A 10225-nucleotide genomic window follows, 5' to 3' on the forward strand; every position below is an offset into this window, starting at 1 on the left:
ATTAAATGAATTCTGTCAGCTATAGGCCTATCTACATCCAACTCATCGATCACGCAAATGAAATTGCGCCGCCAGAACCCAATCGTGCTTCTGACATACGCCTGCATCTTTTATTAATGCATTCAAATTTGTGGTGACTGAATGATGTTTATTTCAAGAAACTCGTTTTCATCCTCAATCGCCCGACCCCCCCCCCCCAAAAAAAAAAAAAAAAAAAAAAATCCGCAGTGAAGTAATCTGAAAAACTAATGCAAAAGGTTTTACCGATTGTGCAATTTTATAGGAACATTAGATTGAAGCGTTTCTGGTGGAAAACAAGTAATCAAAGGTCAACTCTAAGTTTGTCGAAAACTTATAGAAGATAATTCATCTCTGGAAGAATTTTCTGACCATGAAATTGTTTTTCCCTAGCTGCTTTACAGACCTTTATTTGTTGTTACGGAAATCGAAAGATTTAATGTTTCTTAGTCTTGACATGGAGGATAGCATCCATTTCGCATTTCAAATGCTAGTAGTAGTACTAGGTAAAATTTGAGTGATCCAATTCTTGTGACCCCTGATTTTCATTGCTGATAATGTAATTCCCAATATAGTACGGGCTTGACATACATAGAATTTTAAATTATCAATTTCGAGGTTCACATTGCCTGTGAAGAAATATTACGTAATACAAACTACATTTTCAGTATAATCATGCGATTGTTAATTCTCACGAATATAATGTAGCTCTCTTTACAGCCCAGCCCTCTCACCTATACATCGTAGACCTGCTGTATGTGAGGTCATCTCAATGCCGACCAAAGTTTAAAGGTATACAGTCACCTGTAATCTAAATATGCCCATATATGGTCAAAGGAGCGTTCCTTGGTATTCAAAATGCCCATGCGAGGGCGCTGTTTTTAAAAAGCGGCCACCCGTTTAAAATCTGTGATAGGCTAGATTTTCTCTTTCCATGGTTACTGTGGCAAAATTGGAACAGATGACTGTATACCTTTAACAGCGTGTCGGGATTGATACCATAAAGAAGTAGAGCTCTCGCTACACAGAAGTTTACGTCATACAATTTTCTTTGGTTACCCTAAATTAGCCAATTACCAGTTTCTGAATTTCGATTGGCGGTATCTCGTTAATCATGACCCCTTTATGGAGGGTTGTGCTCTAACAAGCCTTACTGTCTTCCAATACTATGTCAACAGTTTATTACAACATTTGCCAAAGTTCACACTGGCATTTTGCGTTCATATCACACTGCAGGGTACTTGAGAATTTACGAGGTAGCGTAAGAAAGATTTTAAAAAATAGAGATTTTGATCACTCAACGGGCAATTCGATATAATATAGGTGCCGCTCGTTGCATTTTTTCAACGGTTTTTACGTGTCAAGTCAGATCGAAGTTGTTGTGTACAGATATCACCTGCAGTCACAGACTGTCGCCCGCAGTTTGATCACATCTTTCGCATAATCAATTTGGCGGGCTAATGCAAACAACTAGAACTCTGGAGGAAAAACAGAATTCCGTATAGAACAGGAAATACATTTCAATCCACTTAATGTTTTAAAGGAGGAAATTGAATCTACCAGGAGCGACCTACAAGATGAATATGACTATAAGTTGGAAGGGAGTATAATTAGATCAAGATGTAATTGGATAGAATATGGAGCTTGAAAAATCTAGAAAGAGGTCTCAAATAAATGCACTGACTAAAGAGGATGGCACAGAGATAAAAGGTCAGGAGAAAATAAACACAGAGATAAAAAAATTCTATCATAATTTATATAATTCTCATATTCAGAATGACACTGGAAATCAGTTATTTAGGGACACTGCAGATGTTTCTTTGAATAATCCAGACATTCCAAAACTTGAAGAAGAAAAGGCTCAATTATGGAGTGGAAGATGAAGCTTGGAATGCATTGAAAACGTTCACATCACGAAAGTCACCAGGAAATGGTTGTCTTACAAGTGATTTTTATAAACACTCTCTTATCAAAACGCATCTGGTTTGTTCATTGAATTCAACATCATATGAGAAAGGGGAATTTTCTCCTTCCAAAAGGCAAGGCGTAATCTCCCTGTTTGGTAAAAAAGGAAAAGATAGAAGATTAATACAAAACTGTAGCCTTATAACGCTTCATAACGTTGATTTTAAAATTGCAACCATCAAGTGTTTAGCAAAGAGACTAGATAAGGTACTCCCACATTTGATTTATGAGACACTATCAGCTTTTTTCAAAAATAAGATACATTGGAGATGTAATTTGACTCATAGAAGAAATTATGGACTATACAAAAGACCTAAATATTCCAGGTATTCTAATTGCAATTGATATACAAAAAGCATTTGATTGCTTAAAAGGGTCCTATCTTGTAAAAGCCCTTGAAGCTTTTAATTTTGGCCACTTTTTATTCATTTGGTAGAATCTCTTACAAAAATACACTGAGGTGTGTGATAAGGAGATCAGCTGGGAGATCAGCTGGTTGTTTTGACTTATGTCGTGGTGTTAGACAAGGTGATTGTCTCTCACCATTATCTTTTGTTCTTGCATTAGAGATTTTTCTGATTACACTTCGTTCTGATCAAAACATAAAAGGTACAAAAGTTAGTGAGACAGAAATAAAAAAATCATCATTTGCAGATGATTTGACTAGTTTTCTATACTCTGCAAAAAATATGTTCAAATTATTAGACAATTTTAAAGTTATTTTGGTTTGCGAGTGAATCCAGGTAAATGCGAAGCATTGTGGTTAGAAGACGATTGGAACAAATTGAGATAATTGGATATTCGTATTGTTCAAATTTCTCAAAAGTGTTGGCTGCCCTATAGCTGAATTTCGCAATATTACAAATTACTCATAAAAAGTGTATAACTTAAAAAGAAAAGCAGATGAGTTTACACTTGCAGATTCAAACGGCATCACTTCACTATCCAATTATCCGTCCCAAATTAGTTCCAATCGTGCTTTAGCTAAAAATTGAAATAGTAAAGATACTCCATTACCTGTCAAATGACCAAAATGACCCATAAAAGTAGTGGATATTTTCATTTCCTGTGATCAAAAAACTGCACTTGATCTTAATATTGCTGAGCCCTCAGAGAAAGTCTGAAATTTTGGGGAAATAGAAATTTGTCACTTCTAAGAAAAATCCAAATTGCAAAGTCTATGGCCATTTCCAGAATTGCATTTATAATGAATGTAATTGGTATCCCTTTGTGCAAACTGAAAGAGGTCAAAGAACTTTTGTACAAGTTTTTATGGAAAGGCCCTGCTGATAGAATTTCTGGACAAAATGTCATCGGTGGTATTGATAAAGGAGGACTAACAATGGCAGATCTTAAGGCCATATACAAAGCACAAAGACTTAATTGGTTGAGAAGATTATTAGACTAAAATATCAAACATCTATGGAAAAAAATTAAGAGACATGAGTCTGTTTGGTCTGAATATATCCAAAATGAAGATGAAGATGGTTTGAAAAAAATTATTTGGAACAGCAAAAACATTTTTTTTTCGGAAGAAAATCACTATTCTTCAAAGAATTCTATTATTGTGTTTTTAGCTATGTTGGCCCATTGGTTTAAATGAAATGGTAATTTTTTGGACTGGGATGAGGTGAAGGAAAGAGGCGCTCCCCAGTCTTCCATTTTCAAATGATTTGGTTTGATGAAAGCAATCCCCAGCAAGGGGAAAAACAATCATTCCATTGTTAGCCAAAAGACACTTTCTATGCCATAAAAATGAAACAGAGTAAACCACTCTTTGCAGCTTCTATGTTGCAAGTGGAATTCAATTACCATCTAGAGTAAAAGACAAATTAGAGAGACATTGCAGCAAATGGATTTCAATTTTACACACAATTGTAGATAACTAACTACTGTACTTCATTTTAACTTAAGTTACTGTTACTAAAGAAAATGTTACCAATAAAACAACTTAAATACAAAAAAGAACAATCATTCCATTTTGAATTTTACTGTGCCAGATCAATAAATCATTTTTTAAAGTTGGTTCTATGGATATTGCAATAAATGTACAATATTGTAAAGCGGTCAAAAAGGAAAAATTGACTTTACACAACAACAAATGGGATGGTGTTTCCTAGAACCACAATACAGTGAATTTATCGCATGTAGTTGGAAAATCTTATTCTATAATTTTTTCAGATGCATATGTAGTCTCTGAGACTTCTTGACTGAAATTTATTGATGTCATTGCATTGTAGTTTTTGTATAGACATGTATGTACTCTCCCACATACACTTACTTACTTACCTACTTACTTACTTACTTACTTACAAATTACATTAGGGTTAGACTGCAGTAAACAAAAACCGTGGAGTGTACAATATTTGAACCACTTTCGTCGTTTTCCCAATCTAAGAATCCGAGTTTGAATGATAGGACCAGTCACTGCGTCAGGGGCAGAGAGACAGAAGTTTTTAGTGAAGAGTTTTCGCCATCCTTGATGAACGTCGAGGACTGAAGCTGACGAAAGTAAATGCACTGCTTATGAGTTGTGATCTCTGGCACTTTATACCAATCATGAGTTGTTTCCCGCTCATTGTCTCGTTTTAGACGCCACCCTTGGCACATATCCATTTCTCATACAAGTAACTCCCCTCTATGAAGAGTAGAATGCCCATACTTCGTTCCTGCTCAAAGTAGGTACAAGCATAGACCTCTTAATGCGTTGTGGTACAACACAGCACACAAATAAACAACACGACGGAATCAGCATTACTCACCATGAACAATATACTCTTAAAACAAAACAAACAAAATCCTTGTCGAAACCGGATAGTCCGGCAGCCAGTGGGGTAAACCTTGCTTTGTGGTCTTAAGTTTTTTCTTGGTGGATTTCGTTTGTCAAGACCACCACAAAAAAGAATTTAATTACTGGCCCTCTGTCAGCATTGAGCAATTTGAGAAAATTAGCATAATCAAATGGCCGCCAGCTTATTGCTTTTTGTATGAGAAAGAAGACTCAAATGGCTTGATACATATTGTAACTTTGTTTTTCTCGTTTAATCACCAAGCAGTTGCTGACGGAAAACTGGAATATAGATATTGACATATTATTTGAATGACATGCTAATTTGCATAATTCCGAGATGGCGGCTAGCTGTAAACATGTCCGGCAGCCAGCAGCCAGTGGGGTAAACCTTGCTTTGTGGTCTTAAGTTTTTTTCTTGGTTGCTTTCGTTTGCCAAGACCACCACAAAAAGAAGTATTACTACTGGCCCTCTGTCAGCATTGAGCAATTTGAGAAAATTAGCATAATCAAAATGGCCGCCAGCTTATTGCACTTTGTATGAGAAAGAAGACTCAAATTGCTTTATACATACTGTAACTTTGTTTTTCTCGTTTAATCACCAAGCAGTTGCTAACGGCAAACTGGAACATAAATGTTGGCATATATTATTGAATGACATGCTAATTTGCATAATTTCAAGATGGCGGCCAGCTGTAAACAATTCCTTGTTAAGCGTAACTCTACATTATTATCATTTACTGTACTTTGTGCAGTTATTTTAACACAGAAGCTTTTACATCAATTTTAATAGTTGCACGTACATAAACTTCTTTTTCTGTTGCAAATTTAATGTTGATAATCAGACATATAAGCAACCGACTAGTTTAGCCTTCGTCCATTGTCGAGTACTTGTCTGTTTACTTGTAAAAAGATATAAACTGATGCGGACAGTGTTCTGGTAATTGTGTTTCACTCTCCCACGAGCCTCTGTTATGTTTCTAAGTAAGTTAGTGATCTTTATGCCTTGGCTAAAACCAACCTGAGTTGTGATTTTCTAACCGAAACAATGATTAAGTAAGGTGGGAACTTTTTCCTAGCTCGACTATCAATGCATTTCATGTACATTTAAGAAAAAAACGTTGTGATTTACACTATTTTCGAGGTTGATATGGAATCTTCTGACGTCACATTGAATCCATGATTAGCCACACTTTGTGTATCAGAAAAAGACTATGGGTTTGGAGTACAATAACTTATAGAAGATATTTCCAAAGTTACTCGGGTTCTCTAAAGGTAAAAAGGGGAAGGCGGCTCAACACACCATACTATATTTGAGGATGTTCAATTTTTTCGTATGTTACTCTTAATATGTGTATTTTTGGGGGGTTAATTTATTTTTGGATGTACTATGACGATTCGTCGTTCGGTCTGTAGTGTCAAAATCATTTGTGATCCATTTTAACGTGCATTTCGAAACTCTTAATGTGAGTTCTTCTTCAGTCTCTTAATATTTATATCCTTATTTTGTTTGTGTATTACATTTAGAATTATTAGAATTATTAGAATTACATTTGTTCATTTAGTAACGAAACTATTACTGATATATTGGATCTGAATGCCATCCAGTGTGAGATTGTATATTTGTATTGTCTGTGTATGGCCTGTTTTCCTTTGGATGTTGTTGAACTCTCTTGTTATTTACTTATGTTTTTATTTGTTGTTTTTTTTCTCTTTTTCGTCGATCCTTTGCGTTGATTTTGGCTCTTACTACAAGTAATTCATCTTTTAAGTTTGTTTCTCTTGTATGCTATTATTGGTTTTTCATGGAACAAAAGCTGAAGACGTTCATCGCTTTCAATTATTTTCCATTTCATTGTTAGTGATATTATATTGTTTGTTCTAATTTGTGGACTGTATTTGGTTGCGTATGTACCGGTATATTAGTTTTGTTATTATTGATTTTCCCTAGTTTGAGGTACGATTCGCACTTTGTGTGTCCAACTTCCTTTTTCTGATTGTGCGATTTATGTGGTCTTATAACCTTGTTTTTGTTTTGTTTTTGTTTTTTGTTGAAAATTCGACTTTCTTGTCAAAGTCTTGGTTATTATTATATGTTGTTACACGGGCATATCTCAGCAATTTACCTTAATTAAACCAGTAAAAATACCTTTTTGGGTCACACGAGTTTCTGGCTAGATATTGAAATGGTCAGTTATTTTGGTGTGAATTTTTGTGTCGAGAATTCTCCCTTTTTTGTATCGTTGACTTAGTAAATCATTAATGACACTTTGAGGAGAATACTCTATTGTAAATTTGAAAGTTCAGTGTAACTTCTTGATGTTAGCCATAAATTCACATTCAGCTCAGTTTCTGTTCCCGTATAGATCATGAAAACATCATCTCTGAATCGTTTCCAAAAGAAAAGTCTGCTTCTGTGTAGTTTAATGACCTCAGTTTCAAGGTTGTAGAATGTTGTATCAGCGATTTCCCGCGAAACTGGTGAACCCAGGCTACAGCCACAAATCTGTTGATAGACGTTTCTGTTAAATTCAACCGTGTTATGTTGCAGAAATATTGTTAGTCATTCTTTTGTGGAACGCTTCGATCTTTTTTTATATTTTACAGCTGTAATTGATAGTTGATACTGAATCAAGTGCGTTTGTGACAGCTGGCTTCAGTTTAATTTGTGGAGTATTAGTGTACATCGAGATTACATCCAGAGTGACTAGTAATGCATTATGTTGTATTGTTATCTTGCTTAGTTTGTTGGTAAAGTCCGTTGCGTCTTTAATGTACATTGGCTGGTTTTGTACAATCAGTTTTAAGAAATAGTCTATCTTATGTATTCCGATATTTTGTGTGTTGGGCTAGAGCAGCCATAAATAATTTGGACCGTGACGACAAATGAATTTTGCTGATGCTGGTGACTTTTTTGAATTTTGGAGTGGATACTGTGTAGGTGTGCATATTATGTGTATTCAAGGGATCATGATATTTGAACGTATCATTTGTCTATTTGTTTATTTTAGTACATGTCCGTGTAGTTTTCTGGTTGTGTTGTCGCTGTCATTTACATGCACTTTTGTATCGTAATCTCTTTTGGCTTAAAAGTCTGTGACTTTCTTCAATGTAATCTGTTTAATTTGATATTGCTATTCCATTTCCCTGTTTTATCGAATGGTTTTATGGTAATGTTATGGTTCAATTTGATAGTGTTTTAATGGCATTTTTTCTGCCTATATTATGTTAGATTTGGTTGTATTGAAATGAATTTCGGGATTTTCCAGGGATAAATTTTAAGCCTCTATTCAATGTTATTTCAGGAGTTAACACAATTGGAACTAATTTGGGATAATTGGATGGTGACGTAATGTCGATTTAATCTTCAAATGTAATCTAATCTGCTTTTCTTTTATATTACACCCTTGTTTTTATGAGTAATTTGCGATACTACAACATTCAGCTATATGGCATCGAACATGTACACTTTTCAGAAATTCGCAAAATATGAAAATCCAATTATCCCAAATTAGTTCCAATCGTGCTGTTTATATTCCGAGAGATATTTTAATACATTTAGTGTTCTTAGGGATTTGTATTTGGTACGCCTGTTTGCGTCTTATTTTTTGTTTGTTTCTTTATTAATTCTTTTCTTTGCTTCCATTATCAGAGAAGATTTCCTCAATCTGTTAAATTTTCTCTGTGTGTATTTTGAATATGATGGCGGCCTGGCCATCATATTTCAATGGTAGTTCTTTGGCTGAAAAATTTGGTGGCCCTGAAAAAGAGCCCTTTGGTTTGGTTTGGGGAAGTAGTTTTTTGTACGTAACAACTTATATTTTGAGTTTATGTGTAAGTTGTTATTTGACTTCTTCTTCGAAACGTCCGAGGAGCTTCTTTGCTTGTTGTATTTGGTCTCTTTCTGTTAGAGATTGTATTCCTTGTAAGACTGTTGTGGTATTTTCGTTTGCCAGTTATTGGACCGGTTATATTTGTGTTCGGGCACGTGTATAATGTTGAGAGAGCTGTATGAAACACGGAGCCTACTTTTACCTCGTTGTAGACTTTTTGTTTCGCCATAGTGTCCCAACACTGTGTCCAAAATTATAGAAGACGAAAATATAAAACATATTACGAGTAACATAGGAAAACACTGAATATCCGCAAAAGTAGTATGGTGTGTGGAGCTGCTTCCCCTTTTCCGCACCAATTCATTTAGCATTCATTGTAGCATTGTTTATAATCTACTTTGGTACAGTTCAAGCTTTCCTTAAAATTTGGTTTATGTGTTAATTTATGCAAATGAGTATTTAAAATGAGTATTTAAATTTATTCATCTATGATTATTAACCTTTTTTTAGTTGAAGCACTAATAGAAATGTGCTTTACTAGCAGACTTTAACAATATAAAGCCTACTTCTACGCTTCCAATGGTAATTGTGATAATTTTGTGTTAATTTATGCAAATTAGTATTTAAAGTTATTCATCTATGATTACTAACCTTTTTTTAGTTGAAGCACTAATAGAAATGTGCTTTTACTGGCAGACTTTAACAATATAAAGCCTACTTCTATACTGCTTCCAATGGTAATTTGTAATAATTTTGTGTTAATTTATGCAAATTAGTATTTACATTTATTCATCTATGATTACTAACCTTTTTTTAGTTGAAGCACTGATAGAAATGTGCTTTTATTAGCAGACTTTAACAATATAAAGCCTACTTCTACTGCTTCCAATGGTAATTTGTGATAATTTGGCGGCCATTTTGTTTATGCTAATTATCTAAAATTGCTCAATACTGACAGAGATCCAGTAACTATTTTTTTCACTTTGGTTATCTTGACTAGCAAAATCCGGTTTAAAAAAAAACTTAAGACCCTAGCACAAGGTTCAGGACAAAAAGTGGATTTGGCTGCCGGACTAGGACCGATGTTCACCCTCGTGGACAGAGTACCTTTGCTCGCCCAAATAGGTCAGTTTAATACATATCCCCACGGTCGCTTTTGTGGAGGGACCGTGATACCCTGGAGCGTTTGGTGTCTCTATGGTTTATTGCAATACGTGTAAGCCTTTACGGTGACCAACGTTAGGTAATACATGTGGTTAGCTTCAGCCTACTAGTGTCTCCGTCTTGCACTTTCGGAAAGAGAAAGCGCTTGCCTGGAATCAAACGGTGTCTTTTACAGCATAAACAAATCGAATGGTTACCATGGTGATCATTTATTACTTGCCATTGCTTCTTAACAGACTCGGAATTGGTCCCTCGAAATGTTGTTTTCTTTTTACTGACTACATGTAGGCGTGCATCATGAACGCTTCAATACGGAGAAAACTGTGCCTTCAGGAATCCGGGTATTTGGCTTTTGTTTTCGCGTTCTGCTCCGACAATTAAACTGCCTAGGGTCGTTCTCTGGTCAACTTTTGCGGAACGGGGTCACCAAAAGTGGCCATTCAGAGAGAATAAACTC

This window comes from Ptychodera flava, chromosome 18 (assembly GCF_041260155.1).
Source record: "Ptychodera flava strain L36383 chromosome 18, AS_Pfla_20210202, whole genome shotgun sequence".
In the NCBI taxonomy this organism is placed as follows: Eukaryota; Metazoa; Hemichordata; class Enteropneusta; family Ptychoderidae; genus Ptychodera; species Ptychodera flava.